At 35.2% G+C, this 26864-nt stretch overlaps 1 long non-coding RNA gene across 1 annotated transcript; it reads right to left on the bottom strand.

Annotated features, from left to right (window-relative positions):
* On the bottom strand, positions 1-26213 carry LOC107179299. Its single transcript, XR_001509888.2, has 3 exons — positions 26101-26213; positions 656-780; positions 1-435 (listed from the first exon to the last, which is right to left on the bottom strand). It is a non-coding gene; the product is annotated as an uncharacterized LOC107179299 (long non-coding RNA).
* Positions 26214-26864: the final 651 nt, after the last annotated feature.

Genomic DNA, 26864 nt, shown 5'->3' with positions numbered 1-26864 from the left:
ATTGATGGGAGACATCTTAAAGCAAAATGAGTTGATTTTATATATCATACATTTTTGAGAACAAATCAAGCTTCTGTAACAATCCACAAATAGTTTCAACCTTCTGTTAAAAAGAGAAGAACAAAATAACCTTAATTTAGTATTTCTTCTTTCATTTTTTTAACTTAAAACTATATGTTAGCATTTCCTTCTCCTAAAACTTTACATCAGCTATTTCTCAACTTGCCTTGCTATATGGATTTCATACTTTTGTCATTAATCATATTTGTCACATATTTTCCCCAATGGATGGACAACTTTACAGATTGATTTCCACCTCCAAAGTGTTAAATTTCTTTCTATTCCCAGGGTTTAGTTCATGGTGGTGCTCACTGAAAAACACCTGTCAAAATTTTGGGCAAATTGATTGATCTTTTTGGATCTCAACCTTCTCATCTGTAAAACAAAAACAAAAAACAGGAAGATCAAGATAGATGATATATACATTCCTGGTAGCTTTAAATAAGTATAATATAACACGTGACTCATGTAAACACAGATAACAAACATGAGTATTTACTATTCTGAGAAGTAGTCAATTATAGAATTTAGTCAGTAGATGGCACTGTTTATTGTAGTATTAGCATTAAGAAAGCAATCACAGAATGCCAATTACCTTGCCTGATCAGGATGGAGGTAAGAGAGAAGGAGGCTCTGTTCTTACTGAAGAGAAGACATAGATTCCTTAGAGGTTAGAGTGACCTTGAGAAGGAATCCAGCCCATTTTCCTGGCTATTAGACCTATAAAAGGAAAATTCTATTTCAAGTATTTTTCAGAGTGGTGGATATTTTTAACACACTTCGTCTATCCCTTTCAAATTTGAAGCATTTAAGAAATCTTCTATCCAAATAGCGTCTTTTCTTTCATGTCTCTGTATTCAGTCCTGAGTGGAATTAGAAACAATTCTTCCCATTATTTTCCTGTAAAATCCCTCCAGGTCTATAGAGAGTACTTTATGCATGTACTTTTTTTTTTTTTTTTCTTGGAGTCTTCAGTTCTGGGAAACACTATCAAATTTATGAGAAATGACCATTCATATTCTCATACATGAATTCTAATATTAGGATACTATGTCACATTTTAATGTGTGACTATATTAGCTCACACGTACAGTCTGGAATTTATACAGTATTTAATTATTAAATAATGGAAATATGTAAATATTTATAGTATACAACAGATATACATAGCATTTCCATTAACCAGAACCAAATCAAACCTTTTGGATTAATTAATAGAGCGAAAATAAATAATACAATTCATAACTATTAGGTACAGAATGTTGCTATAAACTCTCATCTTTTCATCTCCCATTTTTCTATGTAATTTTCATGAATTTGAAATTTCTAAGTGAAAATAAATTAGAAATTAAAGTGCTATGTAAGTAAATTCTATCAAATAAGTATTCAGAATAGTTTTATTGTAAGTTCAGAGAGTTAACTATCTTGGACCATAAGATCTCATTCCTTTTTCTTTTAGCATTTCAAGGAAATATTAGTGCACTTAAGCTTTTTGTAATTCTGTTTCTCCCTACTATATTTTAAGCCTCTTAAAATCAGAGAATATTTATTTCCCATGAATTCCAAGAGCCTTACACAGTACTTGCTTAATAAAGGTATACAGTTGGTGCTTAATAAATGTTGGTAGAATGAATATTTTCACCCAAGTAAATTCAATGATTCAGGAGAATTATCAACTGCATTCAAAATATAGCTTCAATAACTATCATGTCGACATTTATTTCCCCTGTGATAAGTCTACTTATCATATAATACCAAGACTTTTTGGTAGCTTTCCTTGTGTTGTTAAGAAGTAAAAACAAGTGTAAAGAAAGCTACTTAAAAAATAATCCTATTTAGAAATATATATTAAATAATTATCCTTTCTCACCTTCTGATTATTATGAATATGTACATTATATCATATCATTCTGTACAAATGCTTTTTTTTCAGACAAAGCATCATTATAAGCCTTTCCTTTGTTCTCTTACAATTATAAGCTTATGTACTGTTTTTAAATTATTTTGAAAACATTGAGTATTTGATTATTTTCTTTGATTCATTTTGTTTGGGGATTTTATATTTTTGTACTTTTTTACTGCTTTGAAAGTATTTTTAGACATTAATTAATGTTTATTAATTATAGGATGGTATATGCACTGTAATTTTATTCTATACAATACCTTGGATTATGTCACAAAGGAGCCTTAGTCAGAAAATTAGCTTTTTTGATTAATAACGACATTTACTATTTGAAGAAATTACTTGGTATCGTGTAATATCGTTTGGTGTCCTATGAATACATTAAAATAAATAGACTTAGGCCTTTTGATGAAATATACAGATGGAAATAAATGCATGAAAAGGTGTTAAAAATCATTAGCATTAGGGAAATGCAGTTTAAGACCCTGATGAGATATAACCACACATCTATTTGTACAGTTACAGTAAAAATAGTGACAATACCAAAAGCAGGAGGGGATACAGAGAAACTGGATCTTGCACAATTACTAGTGAGAATGTATAGCCAGTCCGGAGAGCAGCTTAGTTTTCTTAAAAACTAAACATACTCTTATCATACAACCAGCACTGGCAGTTCTGCATATTTGTTCTAATAAAAAGGAATGAACTATTCATAATGCAACAATTTGGATGAATCTTGAGGGCATCATGCTGAGTGAAAAGAAGAAGAAGGAGGAGAAGAAGAAGAAGAAGAAGAAGAAGAAGAAGAAGAAGAAGAAGAAGAAAAAGAAAAAGAAGAAGAAGAAGAAACCCCAATCTCTAAGTATCACATACTGTATGATTCCATTTATATAACATTCTTGAGATGACAAAATTATAGAGGTGGAGAACAAATTAGTGGTTGTCAGAGATTATGGATGGTGGCAGAAGGGTGCTATAAAAGGATAGCAAGAGAAAGAGATCTTTGTGGTGATGGCATAGTTCTGTGTCTTGATGATGGTGGTCATTACACAAATCTACACATGTGATTAAATGTTATAGAACTACACACACATTGTGCTCATGTCAATTTTTCTTGTTTTCATATTATACTACAGTTATGTCAGTTATAACCATTGGGGGAACTGAGTGAAGGGTACATGATACTTCTCTATTCTATCTTTGCAACTTCCTGTTTATAACTTTTCAAAATCAAAAGCTTTAAAAATTCATTTCCCATCTTGTCTTAAATTTCAGAACAGACAATATTTTTCCTTTCTTTACTCAATGTAATTTTTAATTATCTTACACTTTACACTTATTCTCGTGGATCTGTTTCAAACTTGCTAGATTAAGCTATTATCACAATTTCTTCTTCTCTTTAGGTTTTTTTAATTTTTTTTGTTTGTTTTTTTGTTTTTTGAGGGAGAGAGAGAGAGAGAGAGAATGTGAGCAGGGAAGGGGTAGAGAAAAAGGGAGACACAGATTCCGAAGCAGGCTCCAGGCTCTGAGCTGTTAACACAGAGCCCTACATGAGGCCTGAACTGACAATCCATGAGATCATGATCTGAACTGAAGTCAGATGCTTAACTGCCTGAGCCACCAAGGAGCCCCTCTTCTTCTCTTTAAATGGTGGTAAAGATTAAGGTATGTAGGAGAAATTTTGCAAGTTTTCTACTCAACAGCAAGGATGGTTAGTATACAGAATAAGACAAAGTTCACTGGGAAAGACATATACTCACGTAAGAGTGTTCATTTTTAAGATAAAAATTTTAATTTCTTTTTAAAAAATGTTTATTCTTGAGAGAAAGAGAGAAAGAGAGAGCAAGTGGGGGAGGGGCAGAGAGAGGGAGAGAATCTGAAGCAGGCTCCAGGCTCTGAACTGTCAGCACAGAGCCTGATGCAGGGCTCAAACCCATCAACTGTGAGATCATGACCTGAGCCAAAGTTGGATGCTTAAGCGACTGAGCCACCCAGGTGCCCCTAAGATAAACATTTTAAATGTTTATCTACTATTAGCTGAACGAGTGATGACTTCTTCTTCTTCTTCTTCTTCTTCTTCTTCTTCTTCTTCTTCTTCTTTTGGGGGGAGAACTATAGATCACTGCTTTTGGTGATTGTAATGAAAGAAAGCAGTACCAAACCAGAACTTCCTTTCCATTTTATCTTATGTATTTAAATGTGAACAGCAAAAGAAACTATTAGGAATAAATCTTCCATTTATTCTCCAATCAAATGATGTACTATGCAATGAAATGCTTTGCATTTTCATTTGGTGCACAGATGTGTCTGGAAAGAACCTGACTTGAAATTTGGGATGTCTAGCCATGAATTATTTTCTGCCTCGTAAGTGTGACACAGACAGTATGAATTTTAACTACTGAGTCTACTGCTATAAGATCTTTTAAAGCACTACTATGAAGGACTTTGAAATAAAGTGAGAGACTTATCTGGCACTCATAGATACATGGCTTAGGCTTTAAGTTTGGAAAACACTATCAATTATGTCATAAAACCTGTAATAATTTGTAGTTATTCCTTACTATCATCCTTAACTTGTCAAAGTGGTCCTGGAAATCACTCACAAAAACTAAAATAACATTAATACTTCCAGCCCAAATTCTAATACCTGGTTTATTAAACGTTTTTGTTCATGAACATTTGGCCTAAAAATAAGTTTTATATTTTTCTTCAAACATGTATAAAATAACTTCATAAGCTTAGATGTAAAAAAAACAACTATGTCTTACAAGCCTTTTGCAAAACCCATTGATGCTCTTTTCTATATGTCGATGTAATTTTTTTATATTTTCACTCTTATCTTCTAATTGTCAATACATAATTTCAGAAGTACCTTTATATATGAAGAAATATTTCTTCTTCTTGCTTCAGGTCTATTATACACTTTGCATCAGGCCAAAGATGTTTAATTGCATTTGTACATGTCTAGACTTTAGTCTTCATTTCCATCATATTCTGTGTTGTTTTTTTTTAATTTCTTGAATATTTATTTTTGAGAAAGAGACAGAATATGAGTGGGGGAGGGGCAGAGAGAGAGGGAGACACAGAATTTGAAGCAGACTCCAGGCTCTGAGCTGCCCACTCAGAGCCCAATGTGGGGCTCAAAGTCACAAACTGTGAGATCATGACCTGAGCTGAAGTCGGACGATCCACCGACTGAGCCACCCAGGTGCCCCTCATATTCTGTGTTTTTTAATAAGCTTCATGAGGACAAAGCTCAGGAGCACTGTCCTCAGCCCTGAATGTGAAGTGAACTGTGTAGTAGGTGCTGAAGATAATTTTGGTAGTTATAATTTTCTACTTAAGATTTTAATTTATTTCAACTGAATACTTGCAAAGGAATTGAATTTACTTTAATGAACTTCTTTTAAGGGTGCTTTGCTGGCTAAGTTGGTGGATCATGCGACTCTTGATCTCGGGGTTGTGAGTTGGAACCCCACATTGGGGGTAGAGTTAACTTAAAAATATTCTTCCAGAAGTATTAGTCCCATACATTAAAGGAGCAGTATGATAGTGTGCAACAATATTCTACTAGTGACCAAGATGACCTAAGAAGCACAGCCAGGAGACCAGTGTGGCTTAGCTTAACTCACTGTGGTTCAGTCTTCCTCACTGTAACTCCCGGTCACCAGCTCTGTGCACTGCAACAATCTGTGCTCCACTTCCACTCCGCCTTGTAGACTGGGAAAAAAACTGCACTTGGTACTATGGTTCTATAAAATGGGAAGTGTGTTCCTCAACTTTTCAGCACATGTCCCTTTCAGTAGGTATAAAAAATCTCATTCCCTTTTTTGAAGTTAATCAAAATAGCCAGATAAATTAAGTATGATCACACACACACACATACACACAAACTCAAATGTCATTAACTACTGAACATGTTTCAACCTTATCCATCGCCATTACTCATTGATTCTCATATAGATAGATATAGATATAGATATAGATATAGATATAGATATAGAAAAGTTAGAGTCACAGGAAGTTGCAAAGATAGAATAGAGAAGTATCATGTACCCTTCACTCAGTTCCCCCAATGGTTATACCTTACATAACTGTATAATACTGTAGTATAATACAGTTAGGTGTCTGACTTCAGCTCAGGTCATGATCTTGAGGTTTGTGAGTTCAAGCCCCACATCAGGCTCTGTGCTGACAGCTGGTAACCTGTAGCCTGCTTCAGATTCTGTGTCTCCCTCTCTCTGCCCCTTCCCTGCTCATGATCTTTCTCTCTCTCTCTCTCTCTCTCTCTCTCTTTCTCTCTCTCTCAAGAATAAATAATTTTTTTAAAATCTGTTAGAGCTAATAAATTCAGTAAAGCTACAGGATACAAAATCAATACGCAAAAACCTATTGCATTTCTTTACACTGATACCAAACCATAAGAAAAAGAAATTAAGAAAACAATTCATTTATAATTGCTTTAACAAGAATAAAATACCTAGGAATAAGCTTATCTAACAAAGGAGAAGACCTGTGTATTGAAAATTATAAGACATTATTGAAAGAAATTGAGGAATACACAAATAATGGGAAAGATATTGCATGCTCATGGAATAGAAGAATTAATATTGTTAAAATATCTATACTACCAAAGAAATCTACAGATTTAATGCACTCCCTATCAGTATTTCAATGCTATGTTTCACAGAAATAGAACAAATAATCTTAAATTTTTTGTGAAACCACAAAGGATTTGAATAGCCAAAGAAGTCTTACGAAAAAAGAGCAATGCAGGAGGCATCATACTCCCTGATTTCGAACTATATTACAACCCATAATAATAATTTTAAAAAACCCAATAGTAGCATAAAAACAGGCACACAGATCAGTGGAAAAGAATAGAAAGCCCAGGTGTAAACTCATGTATATATGGTCAGTTAATTTATGACAACAGATGCAATAATGTATAATGATGAAAAGACAGTCTTCTCAGTAAATGATGTTGGAAAAATTGGACAGCCACATGTGAAAGAATGAAATTGGACTGTTACCCATTTCAAAAGTTAACTCATGTATTAAAAACATGAATGTAAGACCTGAAACTATAAAAATCCTGGAAGAAAACATAGGTGAAAAGCCCCTTTGACATAGGTCTTGGCAGTGATATTTTTGGATCTGCTGAAAACAAAAGCAATAAAAGTAAAAATAAACAAGTGGGCCTACTTCAAACTAAAAGGCTTCTGGGCAGCAAAGAAAGCCATCAACAAAAATAAAAAGGCAACCTAGTGAATGATAGAAAATAATTGCACATCATAAATCTGATAATGGTTAATATCCAAAATATACAAAGAACTCAGAATAGCAAAAAAGTCAATAATCTGACTTAAAAATGGATAGAAAATCTAAATAGACAGTGTTCCTAAGAAGACATACAGATGGCCAATGGATACATGAAAAGATGCTCAACCTCAGGAATCATCAAGGACGGCCAAATCAAAATCACAATGAAATATCGCATCATACCTATTAGAATGGCTAGTATCAAAAGACAAAAAATGCCAAGTATTGGTGAAGATATGGAGAAAAGAGAAACCTTGTGCACTGTTGGTGGGAATGTAAATTGGTGCAACCACTATGGAAAAAAGTATGGAGTTTTCTCAAAAAATTAAAAATAGAGCTACCATTTATCCAGCAATCCCCCTTCTGGATAATTATGCAAAGAAAACAAAATGTTAATTTGAAAAGATACATGCACCCCATGTTCAATGCAGCATTATTTGCATTAGCCAAGAAATAAAAACAATCTAAGTATCTATCAATGGATGAATGGATAAAGAAGATGTGGTATATATATACGTGTATAATATACGTATATAATGTAATATTATTCAGTCATAAAAAAGAAAGAAATCTTGCCATTTGTGACAACACAGATGGACCTTAAGGGCATTATGCTAAGTGAAATAAGTCTGATAAAGACAAATACTGTAAAAAAAAAAAAGACAAATACTGTATATCTCCTATATGTGGAATCTGGGGGGGGGGAGGGGGGACCAGACTTATAGATAGAGAAAACAGATTGGTGTATGTAAAAGGTGGGGTGGGGGTGGGGAAAATGGGTGAACGATTTTTTTTAGATTAAATAAATTTAAAATAAAAATTTTCAAAAATCCATATAATTTTCTAAGTGTATAACAAGTTCTTTCAAGAATTCAGCGAGATTGCTGTTTCTAAAAGCTCTTAAACTCTGAAATATAAGAAGACTACTTCTCAGCATTGAAACTCTCAGCATGGAAACTCAAAGGCCACCTAGGTACAACATGATGAGTAGATGTGTGATAATCTCTTATGTCAAATCTGAAATACGCTTTTCCCAGCCATATTAAGTCTGTTAGAAAAAAACTTTCAAGTGATCTGGCAACTTAAAGTGAAACATATGCTTTGATATTATGTTATTTTTCTTAGGAGTAAGTAATGCCATGTTGCAAGAAGGTGGGTTTTCATACTGCATTTCTAATTACACTCCTGAAAAAGTTATTCCATACATATTATGCAAGAATCTAACCTCAAAAGAAAAAAAATCCAATTTAAGAAAGCTGGATAACATTTACATGGTTATGCATTTCACCACACCCCATACCTTCTTATTTCCTCCTTCCTCTAATTTAGAGCATGTGCTTTCTTTATTCATTTTTGGCTTAAAATTTTATGACTTAATAATAATTTGATAAATTTACTTAGAAGAAGAAATTTATCTAATGACTCATGTAACGAATGCTTACAAAATAAAAGTGTGCATTTTATACCGTCTAAGTGTTTCCAGAGTTACTTAGTCTTGTCCCAAATGATGCTATAAGCTTTGAAATAAAGCAGAAGGCAGAACTTCTGTGGTTTGTGACCCTTTCCGAACTATAGTTTATAGTCATTGCATGTGAATAAATAACTATACATTATTATAATTTTTTCTTGTAACAAAGTTATGAATGAGCCCAAACACAGAATTGTGAGTCCATTTCTCTATAATACAAGAAAAATAAGAATTTTTAGAGAATAAAGTTGTGTATAATCTGTTCCTCCATTCTATAATCTGTTCCTCCTCTCTCCTCCTCTCCCTTCCTCTCTCTTTCTGTTTCTCTCACTTTGTTTCTTTCTTTCCTGATTCAGCTGTGGCAGGACCAAATCCTGGAGGGGGGTTGGCCATGTATAAAATTTCTCATTGTGTATCTTAGTGTTCCAAGGATTCTTAACTTTTAAAAGTAGGTTAGAAATGCCGCTCGCTATCGTAGGATTTTTGGGAGCTTTGCTTTTGGAGCTCATCAATTCTAAGACACATATATTTTTAACACTAACAAATCTCGAATTGGGATGTATCCTACAATGACGCTACTTAGTATTTTGTCATAGTTTAATTGGTAGGTTTTCTTCCCCCATGCTTTACAACTGACAGCATCCTGAGTTTTGGTGAAATATTGTAGTTGAGATGGAAAATTGATTTGACTCATTAATTCATTTACATTTATGTTTCTAGTAATCTTTTGTAGTCTGCTCTGTATCTTTCCCTGGTCTCAGCCCATTGTACCTCACCCCCGGGGCCACAGTTTTCCTGCCTATAGATTAAAGAAGGTACATCAAATGGTTTACAAGGCCTCTCTCATCTTGAATGTGTTCTGATTTACTTCTTACTGCCTAGTTAATACCTTTGCCTTCCTGAAGCAGAAAATCACTCAAGACTACAGTGGATCTCTCCATTTCCTTAACTGAATAAAAACAAAAGATAGCAATACAGATTGCAGTGGGGGTTGGTGGTAATAATTAAAGAGTAAGCTCTCACTTAAGTGAAAGAAAGTTTTTATCAGGAGGCACCTTATAATTGCTTAAAGTTAGGTCTGATAGGTTTTTTTTTTAATTTGTTTTTAATGTTTATTTATTTTTGAGAGAGAGAGAGAGAAACAACACGAGCAGAGGAAGGGCAGAGAGAGAGGGAGACAGAGTCTGAAGCAGGCTCCAGGCTCTGAGCTGTCAGGCCCCAGGCTCTGAACTCATGAACTGTGAGATCATGACCTGAGCAGAAGTTGGACGCTTAACCAACAGAACCACCCAGGCGCCCTTAGGTCTCATAGTTTTAAAGTCTTTACCTGATCCAGAATTCTGGAAAGACCTGTGGGACTTTGTGAAGAAGGTAAAAGTTATTCCATTCTTTTTCTGATCAGTGAAGAAAATGTCAAAGAGCTGACAGTCTTCTTGTGTTCCTTAGTGTCTTTGAGAGAACCAGACACTTGAGGATGAAGAGGGTAAGGACTAGTGACAATGTAGTTCTACCCCATATTCAGGTAACAGACTGCTCTTTATAGGGACTGTTGCCAATTTGTAGTACTCAAGCCAGAAACCTTGATTTCCCCCCCTCCTTCTTCATGACTCCTCCCATCAAATCAATACAAAATTCTATTGATTCTAATTAATAAATATCTCCCAAAGCTTCCTGCTTTTCTCTATCACCATGGTCACTATCTTTATTCAGACTACATCATCTCTCTCCTGGCTTATTGCAACAACTTTCCAAATAGTTTCCATTTGTCTAGTCTTGCTTTTTTTTGTTCATTGCAAGGAGGCAATCGTATCTGAAACCTTTTAAAGTCTGAAGAGTATCTAAAGTACTTCCTGCTACAGAATGCAAAGCCACGTAGATGCAATTTGATGAGCAGAATCTCTAATGCCCTTTGGTTTTATAAAGTTTAATGATTATTGCCATTAGAAAAAAATCCAGTTCTATTTTTTCTTTTCAAGAGTGCTTCCAACTTTTTTCATATTATGACACATCACAAATCATAATATTTATGTGACTTACAGGGATAAATTGGGGGAGGGGGTTGGGGAGTCTACATTGATCTTGATTTTTTAAAAAAAATACATTTTTAGGTCATATAATTACAGTAAAAAGTAAAATACAGAGTGTTAGGAAAGAAACTAAATAGTTTTGTGTTATACTTTCAAATAAAACACTTTTCAATTTTTTCCAGCTAAGGAATTTGAATTTGCAAACGTGGATATAACTTTTATTTTAGAACTTGTGTTTGAAGTGTCTTCACCAAATTTCTAATCAAAAACTTAAATGACCACCTCTCTGAAATCTTGATAGTGACCAATCTGTAAAGAACTTTGATCTCATAAAAAGTAGCAAATGATAGAAGTGTATTAATCACTCTTTTTATATTTGATGGAAACTCCTTTGTCACCATTAACCAGAATTTGAATAACTTGAACTACTTAAATGGTCCTTAAAAATGCAATCTTTTCTGCATCTAACAGCTCTCATTTTGTCTCTTTCTTTCTTTCTGTTCTTTTTTTTTTTTTTCCAACTTTTGTTTTTTTTTTTTTTTTTTGGGCGGGGGACAGAGAGAGACAGAGCATGAACGGGGAAGGGGCAGAGAGAGAGGGAGACACAGAATCGGAAACAGGCTCCAGGCTCCGAGCCATCAGCCCAGAGCCTGACGCGGGGCTCGAACTCACAGACCGCGAGATCGTGACCTGGCTGAAGTCGGACGCTTAACCGACTGCGCCACCCAGGCGCCCCTCTTTCTGTTCTTTCAATAACCAGTATCATCTCAACATTTTGATGGTAATGCAGAGATTTCAAAATTTCAAAATAGTGATGAAACTTTTCCTCAAGTATAAATGGTATTGCTCTAACAGAATATACTGAGAACAGTTCCCCAGAGAGACAGAACCAACAGGAGAGAGAGAAATAGAGACAGAAACAGAGATAGAGAGAGAGAGATTTTTATTATGACTGGAGGTTTGGTGAGTCTAAAATCTGATAGGGAAGGACAGCAGGCTGGAAACTCAGGAAATAGTTGCAATTCAAGTCCTGTAGAACCAGGAGGACAATCTGATAGATAATTCTTTCTTGCTAGAGAAGATTGACATTTTCTATTCAAGCCTTCAACTGATTGGATGAGGCCCACCCACCTAATGGTGGACAATCTGAATGTAATTCCATCCGAAGATACCCTCACAGAGACATTCAGAATGATATTTGACCAGATATCTTGGCACATAGGCCAAGAAAAGTCAACATTAACTATCACATACACAGTTTTAATAATTCTTAGGATTCAAATTATGATAACTAACTAAATATCTCTAATTAACCATTTACCTTTCCCAAAGGAAAATTTTTCTTTGTGAGTACACATTACTATAATATTTATATGGTCTTTGCAAGTTTTGATTAAAATTAAGTACTCCAAATTTTTTACTTAAGTAACCTTTTTAGAGGAGCCAATAACTTGCATTTCATTTTACTTTTGTTATTGCTCATGAGTATCAAATACAATCCAGGTCTAATCAGTACAGAGTGAAGTAAATAATTCTCTAATGGAGTAAAATATGCACAAAACTGAGGATTACAGTAAGACTTATGGCTAGACCCTGCTTACCAATGTGATTGAAGTTCATAGAGGTTAATTAAGGTACAGCAGTGTAGAGCCAGAGGGACAAACCACGGGGATGAGGAACACAGGCTCTGCAGTCACAATATTGGAACCAAAGCTTTTCTGAAGCTTAAGTTTCTTGCCTCACAAGCCTGATTGTTATAAAGAGTAAAGGAGAAAAAAAAAATAAAACACAGTTCTCACATAGTGGCTGTTGCAGAGTAAGTGTTCAACAAATAGAAGCTACTGTAATTTTTGTTTGTATTTATTTTTTACTTTGTTTATAGTTATGTTATCCTAAAGAAGGAGCTGGGGATTTGAGTTTAGGACTTTTTTTTTTTTTTTTTTTTTTTGCTAAAACTCCTATTCAATAAACTATTTCTCAAACTGTTATTTTGGTAGAACTGGTCAGGGACTAAATACCCAAGGAGAGTAAAAAGGGAAGAAAATGGAAAAAATAAATCCTAAAAAAATGAATTGTCAATCACCTCATAAAAGCTTCTTATCACCAAGATAAGAGCGAGTGGAGACATTTCCCTAGATTGCTATCAAAACACAGCGACAGCATTTGTATTCAGTGTGCCAGAAAATAGAAATCTTCTTTCCCGTTTACTTACTTGTATTCATCTCTAAGATTATGGGGGGGAAATATTAGTGGATCCCTTCTTGAAAGGCTGACATGAATATTTAAGCCCCTATCAGCACCAGCTGCAGTTCAGAATCCCCCACATTCCATCCGCTGATGAAGAAGTCATCAGCAGCACTAAGTGACTCTTTTCTCCTCTCCAACCATTTCTCTTATTGGCCTATTTAGATTTTTTTTTTAATCACAAGTGCTGAGTTTTTTTGAGGGCAAGACCTATCATATTTTGCTCCAATCTGGTTGTGGTTACAGTGGTTCCTGCTCCTGTTGCTGAAATTGCATTTCTGATCATTCAAATTAGGCCTCTGGAAATGGCTCATTCTGACCGCGCTAGTGGTTATTTCATATTTCAATCTGAGAGATATAACTATCTGCTCTCTTCAAAACCAACAACCAAAATAAAATCACATTTATTTCCCTTCTTTTAGGTGTTTCTGGAATATTCTGGGAACCGTAGAGAAATGAAACATGAAATATAAGACAAAGCCCCTTCTCTCGAAGCGCTTTATTCTAAAACACAGTGATAGCATACATATATGCTTAAGGACAAATATGTCCCTACACTCATCAGATATATTTTACTTACAAGATGCGGAGCATTACGGTAGAGACTTTAAACAACAAAAAGCTGTGTTATATATGTTTCCTGTTGTTGAAGCCTTAGAATTGAATAGGGTCACTCATTTAAGAAAATGATACATACTCTGAGTCTTACATTATAGGTTCAATGCCAATCAACAATGACTGTGGGGGAAAAAAATCTCATATGGAAGGAGACAGGGTAAGAAAGGACAAGGCAGAAGCAGGGAGCTCTTAGTCATGTAGCTTTGCTATAACACAGAGTAAGAATTAAAATCATTAGAGATAAGTCTACAAACATAAACTGATAACTACTACAAAAGGTATTGAGTTTGAATATGGGAGAATGTTTAAAGTGTTTTTTTAAAAGAATGATCATAATCAAAGAAATACTCCAGGCACGTTTATAGAAAGATTAATGTATCATTAGTGACAACAAAATATTGGGAGTAGAGATTTGGACTGAGATGCTCTTCAGTCTGTTAAATTGCCTGAGTGTGAATGCTTACAGTCAAACTAGTAAGGTGATATTGAGAATTTAGAAAAGGACATGAGTGTGTTAGATATTTTGAATATAGATCCTCTAAGACCCAGTGACTTTTAAAAGTGAGAACAAAGAAAGTTATCTCTGATATTTTGAGAATGATCAAAATAAATGACCCGGACTATAAAAAGTTGGAGGATTTGCGCAGAAGTTGGGGGTAGTGATATGTGGACAAGAGCAGGGAAAGGAAGAATTGAGATTAATAGCCGGTCATTCAGCAGGTAGGTAGGAACAGAAAAGTAGATCTGAGGAGAGAAGTCAGTAGAAAACAGAAGTTTAAGCCTCATCTATATGGAAGTGATTACTGAAGTCAGGAACACTGATGACATCACTGGGAAAAGAAGTGTCAGAGAACAAAGGGAACTTACATTTGTTGACCACTTTTCATATATCAGATACTGGGGTTGGTGTTTCACAGTATCGCATTTATCTAGTGTAAAAAAACCTTGGAAAATGTCCAAGAAGCGGTGGGGAAGAAAGAAAAAAAATACCATGCAAGGAGAAAGAAGAGTGGGAGGAGAAATGAATAAAGGAAAAAAATCCATAAGCTGTCATACTCTCTAAGCAAAAGGAATGGAGAGAGGTGGAGGTCAAACTATTTTGTCAAATACTGAATGGGAAACAAGGAGAGGGGGACATTGAAGATGAAACCAGAGAAAGGGTTGATTTGTAATGATCACTGAGTTTCATGAGATAAGTGTGGGGGGAAAAAACAAGATATCAAGGCATGAAGATCAAGTTTGTAAAATGTTCAGGGCAGCACATCACAAAGATTAGTGTTTTTTTTTTTTTTTTTTTTTTTGCCCTTAGCACTACAGAAAAAAATACAATTTCCTGTTCTTTATTCCTTGCATCTTCTTCCTTGTGGTCTTTTGCTTAAATTCCTTCCATTCTTGTCTCTGTGAAAGAGATGGCTCTACGTACACTGGAACTTTCAGTATATATTTATAAAGCCCAATTTACAAAACTATTACTAGAAATACACCAGTGAATTATTTTCCTTCCTGATGGCTTTGTGCATTTTCTCACTGTCAGGTACTATTGCTTTGTGTATACTACCTAATTTAATTTCTAAATGACCTTATTGTATTATTGTTATATCGTTATTTTTATTTGTCAGTGAGGCACACAGAGGCACAGATAGATTAGCTAACTTTTCTGATAGAAAGAAACTCTCCAAATAGAAATTAGAGGCATCTTTTATGCATGGATTATATGTCTTTTGCATGTGTGATTTAAATAGATAAATATTTAGCTGCAGACCCATGATCTTAATTGCCATTTTATGCTTGTTTCTATTTGTTTCCAACAAACCTAATGAATACTATTCATATGTGCCCCACATACGGAAGATACAGTGGTCTTCTTTATACTGGGAATGAATACCTTCAAAAGTGAATAAAATTCAAACAGATGAATGAAATAAATTTACAAAAGCAGTATTTTAGGAAACAAAATATAAGTTATTTTAATTCAATATGAGGAAAATTAAGTTAAGACAATTGCTAATTCTTATATCGTAAGCTTTTTGGTATATTTTATTGTAATAATTGAGGTGTTGGGTTTTACATGAGACACTCAAAGGTATTTCAGTTTCTCCTTTTATGTGTTTATTTCAAAGGTTTTGTCATCTCATATTTTTCTTAGTGGGTATATTTTATATTGATATTTTAAACATTACTGAGGTTTTTCTTTCTGAAATTTTGTAATTTATTAGGTTCTAGATTTTTATACCTTTTCTTTATTGCTTCTATTGCAAAACTATTAGAAAACTTGCTAAGTAAAAATAATGCTGTAATAAGGGTGGAGTGAATCTATTTTTTTTCATAAAAATCTTTCCAAGTTGTTCTCTTCATTTTTGTTTTAAAATTCAGCTGCAGAAACTAAATAAACAAATCCCCTCTAGGAATGATAAGAATGTAAACACACTCTTTCTCTCTGTCTCTGTCTCTGTCTCTGTCTCTGTCTCACACACGCACACACACACACACACACACACACACACACACACATCATGTTCATCTCCTTATGAGGCACATTTAGGATATTAGGCAGGTGCATAAAGGTCTTAAAGACAACTATTTATTTTCTCACTCTAGTCTTAGTGAGTAAGGCAAAGCTATCTCTTATTTTGTTTCTAGAATACTCAAGTGTTCCATCAGTTCAATTACAGATGTCACCAATCATCCAGATATTTGATCTAATTATTCAGATGTTTATCAGCTTTATGTGACAAAACTGGCCCAAATTGACTTGAGCTGTTATTTTAATGCATGGCAGTTTAGACTGAGGAAAGTATTAAATGTAGCCCATCCACATGGCCTTAATGGAGAAATAAAAACTGGCACTTATCTGTTCCCATTAAATCCTGTGGTCATGTCTATTCACTTTGGTAAATTGACTCAATAAAATTTGTTAGAGAGGTTCTGCCCCAAGAGTCTAAAGACCTAGTCTGCAGGGATATCTTTGAGTGTTTATTTAGCTATTTAAATTTTTTTGAGTCTAAATTGATAATCACATTTTATATTTGGCTTACTTATCTAAGTTTAAAGCTGAAAATATCACTTTATTTCCTTAAAATAAATTGCTTTCAAAATAAAATTAATACTATTTCTTAGACTACCAAATGTTACCTAATGGTGCATAGAATGATAACGTAAAGAAAGGACAAGTTTTAGAAAGAAACACATATGGTTTTGAATCCTAGCTCTGCTATTATGGATAACTCAATCTTGAATAAGTTAGTTAATTTCCCAAATCTTCAATTTACTCCCCTGTACATGTAAGTGTTATTATAAAGATTAGCTATAATGAATATAAAATGCCTGGCACTTTATAACTTGTAGCTTTCATGATTTTCTTAAGTTCTCAGAGTAAGTACATCTCTTTAAGATGGAATGCATCCTATGTGGAATTTTAACCTTATTAGTGCTTGTGATCCTTCCTCAATCTTAAATGTGCTACTATTTGAGGGCAATATGCACCCATTCATTCAACAAACATTCTTCTGAGACTTACTATATTGCTGGTCCTGTCTCTGCATAGGAATATAGTGAGGAACAAATGGATATAGTCTCTGTACAATTAGGGTTTGAAACTAATTGGGAAGAAGAAATAAACAAGTAAACAATCAGATTTTTTAAAATATATGATTTGGGGGGTGCCTGCATGACTCAGTCGGTTGAGCATCTGACTCTGATTTCAGCTCAGGTCTGACTCTTGATTCGGCTTGGTTGTGGGATAGAGCCCTGTGTTGGTCATTAATGGTGAACATGGAGCCTGCTTAAGATTCTCTCTCTCTTCCCACTCCCCCCTCTAAAAAAGAATAAGATTTTGAAATATACTACTGAAAAAAGTGTAGGTACTGGAAGAAAGTAGAACTGAGTTATATTAGATTATCCAGCAAGTTTCTGAGTAAGTGCCATTGAACCCGATTCCTGAAGGATAGGTATGGTTAATAGGTAAATTATAGAGCAAATGGAAATTCTAGGCAGAGAAAATCAATGTGTAAAATTCTTGTGTCTGGAAAGAGCTTTCTGTGTTGAGAAACCGAAACAAGATTGGTGGCATTGCAAAGTTGGGACAAGGAGTGGCATGATCAGAGGGGAGCCTGGAGTAATGGAAGAGAAAGGCCATCAAAGGCATTTTAGAGTAACTCTTGAACTCTATCTTGAAAGGATTGAAATGAACGGATGCTTTATTTAGCCTCTCCTTCCACATCTTTCACCAAATCCATATGAAAGCTAAAAACCAACTTTATACATGTGTAATGCTCAAAACCAAAAAAAGACTCTCAGGGAACTAGAACATATAAAGAAATCCTGAAAGAAAAAGAATGCAAAATGTGCAAGAGAACTTCTGTCACTGAATATGAGAAGGAGCAAGCCTGCTTCATCACCTCAGTCATAGATATTACGGCCCACAGGCGTGGGCAACCAACAAGTTGGTTAGCTGGAGCACCACAAAGGGGACTATGTAAAGCAAACACCAATAGCCCTACAGAGTAAAGTGGGCAAATTCATAATCACAGTGAGAGACTGAACATCCTTCTCACGGAAACCAACCAAGAAACCACCCACTAATAAGAAGGGGTATGGAGGGGTTGTGTAATGCACTTAACCAGCCTGAGTAGCTGTACAAAGAAGCCTGTACCATGCATGCAAAACTAATATCATTTTCAAGCACACAGACTACAGCCACAAAAATTTATCATGCGTTACACCACAATGAAAATGTCAGCAAATTCCATAAAGGTGATATTATACAGGCTGCATTTACTTATTCATCAACAATTACAAGAAATTCAGCTACTCAAAAAATCTCCATATATGAGGAAATTAAACACATACGTGTGTACAAACACATACACACAACCAAATAACTATGAGGTTAAAGTGCAAATCAATATGGAACTTGCAAACTATTCAGAGCTAAATAAATAAGTGAAGTGTTATATAACAAATCTACTGGAATATGAAGCAAAATTGAGAAGAAAATGTATGAACTTAAGTGTATCTATCTATCTATCTATTTATTTATTTTTATATTTGAGAGATAGAGAAAGAAAGAGACAGACAGACAGAGTGTGAGCAGGGTAGGGGCAGAGAGATGGAGACAGAATCTGAAGCAGGCTATAGGTTACCAGCTGTCAGCACAGAGCCTCAAACTCATGAACTGTGAGATCTGACCTGAGCCGAAGTTGGACGCTTAACTGACTGAGCCACCCATGTGCTCCAAGTGTATCTATTTAAAAAGAGTATTAAAAATAAATAATCTATGCTTTTAAGACAAGTATCCAGGAAAACAGAACAAAATGAACAGAATAGAAAAAAGGATTAATGTAAATGAAAGCATAAACCAACTAACTAGAAAATAAAAAATGAAAAATTGAATAAAAACAAAAAATAGTAGTTTGAAAAGATTAATATGATACTTTAGTAAATATGATCAAGATAAAAAGGTACAGATAATTGTAGACATGAAAAGGGAAACAAGGACAATACATAACAGATTGAAAAATTATAGGAAAAAAATCAACTTCAGAGAAATAAATTTGTAAATCTAGATTAAATAGATAATTAATTTTTAAAAATATGTACACCAAAAACTGTAGAAATTTTTGGAAAGAAATTGAAGAAAACACAAAGAAAAACATTCTATGCTCATGAATTTGAAGAACAAATATTGTTAAAATGTCTATACTACCCAGAGCAATCTACACATTCAATGCACTCCCTGGCAAAACAACTCCAGCATTCTTCACAGAGCTAGAATAAACAATTCCAAAATTTGTATGGAATCAGAAAAAAACCTGAATAGCCAAAGTAATGTTGAAAAAGAAAACCAAAGCTGGAGATATCACAATTCCAGACTTCAAGCTGTAACACAATGCTGTAATTATCAAGACAGTATGGTACTGGCACAAAAACAGACACACTGATCAATGGAACAAAATACAGAACCCAGAAATGGACCCAGAAATGTATGGCCAACCAATCTTTGACAAAGCAGGAAAGAGTATCTAGTGGAAAAAAGACAGTCTCTTCAGCAAATAGTGTTAAGAAACCTGGGCAGAGACATGCAGAAGAATGAAACTGGACCACTTTCTTACACCATACACAAGAATGAATTCAAAATGGAAGAAAGCCATAAATGTGAAATAGGAAGCCATCAAAATCCTAGAGGAGAAAGCAGGCAGGAACCTCTGACCTCAGCTGCAGCAACTTCTTACTTGACATGTCCCCAGAGGCAAGGGAAATAAAAGCAAAAATGAACTATTGGGACCTCATCAAGATAAAAAAACTTCTACACAGCAAAGGAAACAATCAACAAAACTAAAAGGCAACCAACGGAATGGGAGAAGATATTTGCAAATGACATATCAGATAAAGGGTTAGTATCCAAAATCTATAAAGAACTTATCAAACTCAACACCCAAAAAACAAATAATCCAGTGAATAAATGGACAGAAGACACGAATAAACTTTTCCAAGGAAGACATCCAGATGGCTAACAGACACATGAAAAGATGTTCAATGTCACTCAACACCAGAGAAATACAAATCAAAACCACAATGAGATACCACCTCATACCTGTCAGAATGGCTAAAATTAATAACTCAGGAAACAACAGATGTTGGCAAGGATGAGGAGAAAAGGGAATACTTTTGCACTGTTGGTGAGAATGCAAACTGGTGTAGCCACTCTGGAAACAGCATGGAGGTTCCTCAAATAATTGAAAATAGAATTATCCTACGACCCAGCAACTGCACTACTAGGTGTTTATCCAAAGGATACAAAATGCTGATGCAAAGGGGCACATGCACCCCAGTGTTTATAGCAGTGCTATCGACAATAGGCAAATTATGGAAAAAGCCCAAATGTCCACCGTCTGATGAATATATATATGAATATGTATATACACACACATATATACACACATATGTATATCATATACTCGGCAATCAAAAAGAATGATATCTTGCTATTTGCAACAACGTGGATGGAGCTAGAGGATATTATGCTAAGTGACATAAGTCAGGCAGAGAAAGACAGCATCATATGATTTCACTCATATGTGGAATTTAAGAAACAAATGAACCTAGGGGAAGGGAAGGAAAAATAATATAAAAATAGAGAGGGAGGCAAACCATGAGACTCTTAAATACAGAAAACAGACTGAGGGTTGTTGTAGGGGAGGTGGGTGAGGGGATGGGTAAAGGGTGATGGGCATTAAGAAGGACACTTGTTGGGATGAGGACTGGGTGTTATATGTAAGTGATTGATCATTGAGTTCTACTCCTGATTCCAGTACTACATTGTATGTTAACTAACTTGAATGAATAAATAAATTAAAAAATTAAAAAAAAATAAATTTTGAATGTTTGTACTTTTATGGTCTATTATAACTCAAAAAAGTTTATAATTAATAATAATTAAAAACATACTCTCCAGGAAAATTTTTAAAAAGGAGAGGAAAAAAAAATTTTTTTTAATTTAAAAAGGAGAGGAAAGGAGCTAAAATGTTCCAGGCAAGTGAAAGCAACAGAGGCACACATGTACACACACACGTGCACACTCACACACACATGCACAGTGTTTCCTTTCGGGCATGTTTCAGAACTGTACTGTATTCTGTGCCTTGCAAGTAAGTTATCAGGGACAGAGGGTAGGAGTTGAAACCTCTGCCAAGGAAGAGGCAGGAGAAGCAGTAGTTGTTCATAGTGAGCAGGGGGGCTTGACATAGAAAAAATAAGCAGTATAATATTATCTATTAATAATATTTTTCGTCAAAGAAGCCTCTGAATTCTAAGCAGATATATTTTGTACTTTCTGTGCAGGCCCAAATCTCAGAATCTAGGCTATGAGAATGTTTAATTTGAAGACTCTGAGAGTCCAAGGTAAACAAGAATGAACCTTTAATTGCTCCCTCCTGCCCCAGTAGGTGCTCCGAATTAAAAAATAATTCTAATAATAGTTTATGTGATTTTGGGTTCTATACAATCTTTCTTAAAGTATTTATTTTCCTGGTCTGTGCCACTCTAACAACTAATTGTAATGTTTTAGAAAAATGCACACAGTCTTCAAAATCATAGGAACTACCATTAAGAATAGAGTGGAAAAGGACAGGAGACCATCTGGTTTCTTTTCCCAACTCTTAAATAAATGCTCTCTTATGGTGTGTGAATTTTATCTATTTGTTATTTACACTTTTTAAAGGACAAATAAGCTTTTGTTTCTACCATCAGGGCTGGGACGATACATCTAGAGGTGATGTATCACCTGTGACTCTAACTGCCCTTTCCATGGGAGTGGGTTAAGGTCACTTAACGTATTGATGGCCTGGTAATGCCATTATGGGGTCTCGTTTTCGTCCCTTCAATTTTAATTTTTAAATGCTATGTCCTTTTTATAAAGGGTTATTTCAAAAATACAAGACATAGGGGCGCCTGGGTGGCTCAGTAGGTTAGAAGTCCTACTTTGGCTTAGGTCATGATCTCACAGTTTGTGGGTTCGAGCCCCACTCTGGGCTCTGTGCTGATGGCTTGGAGCCTGGAGTCTGCTTTGGATTCTGTGTCTCCCTCTCTCTCTGCTCCTCCCCTGCTTGCTCTCTCTCTCCCTCTCTCAAAATAATAAATAAAAACATTTTAAAATACAAGACATAAATAAAATAGCAGTAAATATGATGAAAAGTCATGTTAGAAACATATACAACTTAGTCTGATCAGCCTGCCTTAACAAGGCATCACAGATTGGGTGGCCTAAACAATACGAATTTATTTTCTCATGGTTCTGGAGGCTACAAAGCAAAGATCAAAGTGTCAGCAAAGCTAGTTTCATCTGAGATCTCTCTTCCTGGCTTGTAGGTAGCAATCTTCTCTGTACCCGTCTGTGACCAAATATTCTCTTCCTATAAGGACACTTGTTAATGTTGGATAAGGGCCCACTTTAATGACCTCAGATTAAGTTAATTACCTCTTTAAAGGCCCTATCTCTAAATAGAATCACTGGGGGTTAGGATTTCCATATGAATATTTTGGACAGGGACTCTATTCAGCCCATAGCAGGAGATTTTAGTGAACTATACATTTAAAGGGGGGGGGGGGGAGAAAAATGTGGCATAAACATAGCTAATAAGACCATTGTGTGAAGGAATGAAAGAAAAATGGTTTGAGAACCCTTTAAAATGCCTACGAACTTGGCCAATTAGTCAAACAGTTGAAATTAATTTCTATCTCCCATACCATAACTTCAGAGTACTTTGTTGTTTCCTGTAGTTGTATTAATTGAGTTAATTGTGTGAGGATCTGTTAGAAAATGCCTTGCACATAATAAGGACTTAGTATTAGTGCTCGATATCCTCATTGTTAGCTCGCATTCATCTGTCTGCCTTTAGTGAAATAAGGTATTCATGTGACCGGCTCCACAATCATGATTTCCTGAAAGGTAGAGATTTGCTTCCTTTTCTGTCAACATATAGTGCTTGACCAATAGAATGTGGTAAACCAATGTTAAACTTCACAGGAAAAATAAAAACAAGAATTTACCATTTCTTAATCTTTTTTTTCCTTAAAAGCCTGGACTATATAAATGTTCTAATACATGCTGAATGACATACAAATAATATTTACTTAAGTAAACAATTTTTTTGAAACAACAGAAGAAAACCCATTTGCTGAGGCATTTTAGAGGCTCATGAGAAAAATAAGAAGGAGCTAATTTTAAACCATAAAGAATTCCAATTTGGTAGTGTTTGTAAAATGCTTTGAAGACACAGAGTAGTGCATGTGCCTTTTTTTTTTTTTTTTTTGAACTTGGCAAAAAGGAAAAGGACATTGAATACATAGAACCAGATGGAGTGTGAAAAACATGAAGAAACAAGTGAAAACTAAATCATGAAAAATACAGTTTTTTGGAAATAATTGACATTTTTGTTGTCATCTGGAATAAACAAAGCTCCAAGTTCACAAAAAGAAGAAAATTATTTTTAAAATGTACAATTTGTAAATGTATTTTTATTTTTTGTTGTCATCTGGAATAAACAAAGCTCTGAGTCCACTAATAGAAAAATATTGTTTTTAAAATGTACAATTGGTAAATGTATTTTTATTTTGAAGATGTTTAATTAGGAAGATATTAATAGTTTTATCATTTTACTTTCTTCCAGAAAATAAAAAGGGGGTGTCTCTGTCTTCACGGGCTAAACAGGAAAGCTCTCCTTGACCTGCATGCCTCATCCTTGCGTGTGAGACTTGTGTTTTGGTGTGGGCTGCAGGTACTGTAGGCACTGTGGGTGGCTTCTTCATCACAGGTTGTTTCTATTGTCTTGTGTTTTGTTTCCTTGCTTCATAGAACTCGATTACAAAACACTTACCTTTATTGGTGCAATTCACTAGTCATTTTTGTGCTGCCATTCCAACAATTCACATTCATATTGCAGTTTTTTAAGTAATTCAAAGTGTGTATTTTGGAAGGAGTCTGGCATGGTTTGAAGAGCTCTGAATTAGGACTTGGCTGGGAATAAGGTTCTGCCTGGCTAGGCATTAGATATAAGACAATGGGCAAATCATTTAATTTCTCTAATCTTCTCTTTTCTTATTTGAAAGGTGAAGGAAATATTTATTCTTGCTAGCCAATGTACTTGTAATGAGGATTGTATGTGAAAATGTATATAAAAATGCTTCTTAAATGAAATGTGGCTTATTTCTATTTGTTTAGCAGGACTCGTAATTGGCTTTTCTCAGATTGCCAACTCCCATCCTATCAAGGGCAAGAGATACCTGTTCTCTGCATATACTGCTCAGAGAAATTTTAGCAAGCAACCTTTATTCTTGATAAGTTTGGCTGCATGATAGGAGTTGGTGTATGATGAGACATAAGCAAAATTCAGAGTTGAAAAAACATTCAAGAATATCTAATTACGTTTCCATTATAATTTTCAAATCAGGAGGCTAAAGCCCAGAGATGGTTAATAATTTCCTTAAGATCGGTGTGCTCTGATATTTAATTTAATGCTTACTATGTCTCATGCATGTTACTGGAAAAAAAAAATCACTAGGTTATGTTTACCTGGAGTGCAGGGCCTTGTCTCAATTTTTTTAGATCAGGGTTCAGCAAATGAAAAATGGACTATGACCTGTTTTTGTAAATAAAGTTTGTTTGGAACATAGCCACACCTATTTCTCTAAGTATTGTCTATGGCTGCTTTCACAAAGCAGACACCATATGGCCTACAAAGCCTAAAATATTTACTGTTTGGACTTACAGAAAAAATTTGTCAAGCTCTGTTTTATGATGACATGATTACTTTTTATAAAAGTTCTTTTAGGGGAGACTGGGTGGCTCAGTCGGTTGAGCGTCCGGCTTCAGCTCAGGTCATGATCTCACGGTCCGTGAGTTCGAGAGTTCGAGCCCCGCGTCGGGTTCTGTGCTGACCGCTCAGAGCCTGGAGCCTGTTTCGGATTCTGTGTCTCCCTCTCTCTCTGACCCTCCCCTGTTCATGCTCTGTCTCTCTCTGTCTCAAAAATAAATAAACATTAAAAACAATTTAAAAAAAAAGTTCTTTTAAGATACCTTAAAGAAAGTGATACTTACTTGTTAGAAGAAACTTAAATTTTAGGAGTGTACAAAGTGAAATATAAGAGAGAAAACTTTTCATTCATTTTGGATTCTTTTTCTCTCACCTTTGGAGCCTAGCACAACCACCTGGCACAGAGTAAGTGGTCATCAATGAATATTTGTCAAGGGAAGGAAGGAAGGAGGGAGATTAGAAGGGAGAGGCAGGAACAGGAAGGCTAGGTGACAGGCAGAAGGTCAAATTGGTTGAATTTAAGGTTAGTTCAGTCATGATGATGAGAAAAAAAAACCTGATTTTTTTCAGACCTTCACCTTGTTCTAAAACTTGATATCCATTTCTGCCACAGTGTATTTTGAAAAAGATAATAGATTTTATCTTCAAGCACTACTTTTTCTTTCATTCTAACATTGGAGACATGCTACGCAAGAAGCAGATTTGGCGAGGGGTGTGGTTCTGGGCTACTACCTATACATAAGAAAATAAATCTCATAAATGCTAATTTGCTTTGGCAAAAGGAAAAGAGTTTGTTTCCCTCTTTTTGAGCAAGAAAATATGAACCTCATGGTTTGCATGTAGAGTGGGGCTTCTGAGACAGAGAAAAAATTTCACATTAAGCAATAGATTTTCCCATAATAAACAAGAGAAAGCAATGGATACTTCTGGAATACTCTCCACCCTTATTTCCTAGAGGATTACAGACCAAGGGTTGCCTTGGCAGGCACTTAACCACACTGTTTTACTGAAAGATTGCTCTCAGGTCACTAAACACAAATTACACATGCTTCTGTCATGCTATTTTAAAAGCAGGTTATTATAAAACAGTGCTGACCTATGAATGCTCAAGAGAAATGTGTCATGAGAAAGTAACCATAGGAAGTTTACCTATTTCCTTCTTATATTCCCATTTCTTCTCGTCACTTTTGCCTGGTGAGGTAATACAATACAGAAACCTTCGGCTTATTGTTTTAAGCAGAGTTCATCTAGTTCGTTTTGGGTTCCTGGGTGGTGAATTGCTCAAAGACCTCCCATGGGTAGCAAACCTTTGCATTGTAATCTCATTACACAACAGTGAAGATCTGTGGAATGAGTTGTTTTTTTGTTTTGTTTTGTTTTGTTTTTTGCCCTCTCACTGCAGTTTGTTTCTACCACATAACAATGTGATACGGAGTGAAGCTGGCACAAGTCTCTGTATGTGATATTAACTTGGAACTGCTTTTTGGTTGTCATCATTGACCATGTCACCACTTTGTCACCTGCCTCCTAGATTTTGTCAGCTCTAGCTGGGTGTCTCAGATCACTTTCATCCCTGTGGAATGTGCCTGCACCATTGGCATGAGGGCCAGTCCACTCAGACCCCCACACAAGGCTATCACCGCTGAATGGGTTGTTTTACTTGTGTTCTCCAGATTTGTGAGATTAATTCAAAGCCCTCCCCTCCGATGGGATTGGGGGGATGGGGAGAACTCCCAAGAACATCAGAGGAGGAAGCACTCTTTCTAGTTATTTGCTTGTGAGATTGATTTTATGAAATAAAATATGTAGTGGCCCCTTTACCCACAGCCTTTTCTCTCTCCAGTATGGTGGCTGAGTTTTCCTCAGCCTGTTTTTTTTTCATTCAACAAAGAAAAAAAATGTTTATTGAGCCC

The sequence above is a fragment of the Panthera tigris genome, chromosome B2, assembly GCF_018350195.1.
Source record: "Panthera tigris isolate Pti1 chromosome B2, P.tigris_Pti1_mat1.1, whole genome shotgun sequence".
NCBI classification, from domain to species: domain Eukaryota; kingdom Metazoa; phylum Chordata; class Mammalia; order Carnivora; family Felidae; genus Panthera; species Panthera tigris.
This window is presented reverse-complemented; position numbering and strand designations above follow the sequence as displayed.